Source organism: Eimeria mitis, genomic scaffold, assembly GCF_000499745.2.
Source record: "Eimeria mitis Houghton genomic scaffold, Emh_scaff1158, whole genome shotgun sequence".
Classification (NCBI taxonomy): domain Eukaryota; phylum Apicomplexa; class Conoidasida; order Eucoccidiorida; family Eimeriidae; genus Eimeria; species Eimeria mitis.
In genome coordinates, this window is record NW_013567916.1 from 1 (window position 1) to 576 (window position 576).

The following is a 576-nucleotide window of genomic DNA, read 5'->3' on the forward strand; positions in this document are numbered from 1 at the left end:
TGTGGGGTTTCGCGCTGCTGCTGCTCTGCAGCGGGGGGATCGTCAGGACTCGAGAAGTGCGTGGAGGTGCTATCGGCTTTATGCTGCTGCGGCTCCCAGTAGCTGCTGCTACTGCTGCTGCCACTGCTGCTGCTCCTTCTGCTGCTACCAGCGGCAGCAGCAACTGCTGCTTAACCTGCAGCAACACCCACTCCTTCTCTTCACGTGTAAACGGTGCAAACCAACGACACAGTTTCTGCGCTCCTAAGCTGCTAATAACAATCCAGAACAGAAACATGCTGCTTCTGCTGCTGCTGCTGCTGTGGCTGTTGCCGGCGATGCGGGTGCTGATGCCTCAGCATCTGCTGCAGCTGTTGCTGCAGCAGCTGTCTTTGCAGCCACCGCTGCGATGATGATGAGTTTCTCCTAGGGGGCGTATGAATGGGTTAGGGTGTATGGACAGGGCATGCAGGAGCCCTCGTGGCGGGTGGTGAGAGAGACGAGGAAACTCAGCGGAAAGCGAGGGAAAAAAAGGGGTCGAATGGGATTACATGGGTTTAAAATACAATAAAATAATATTGAAAAAAAGAAAAAGAG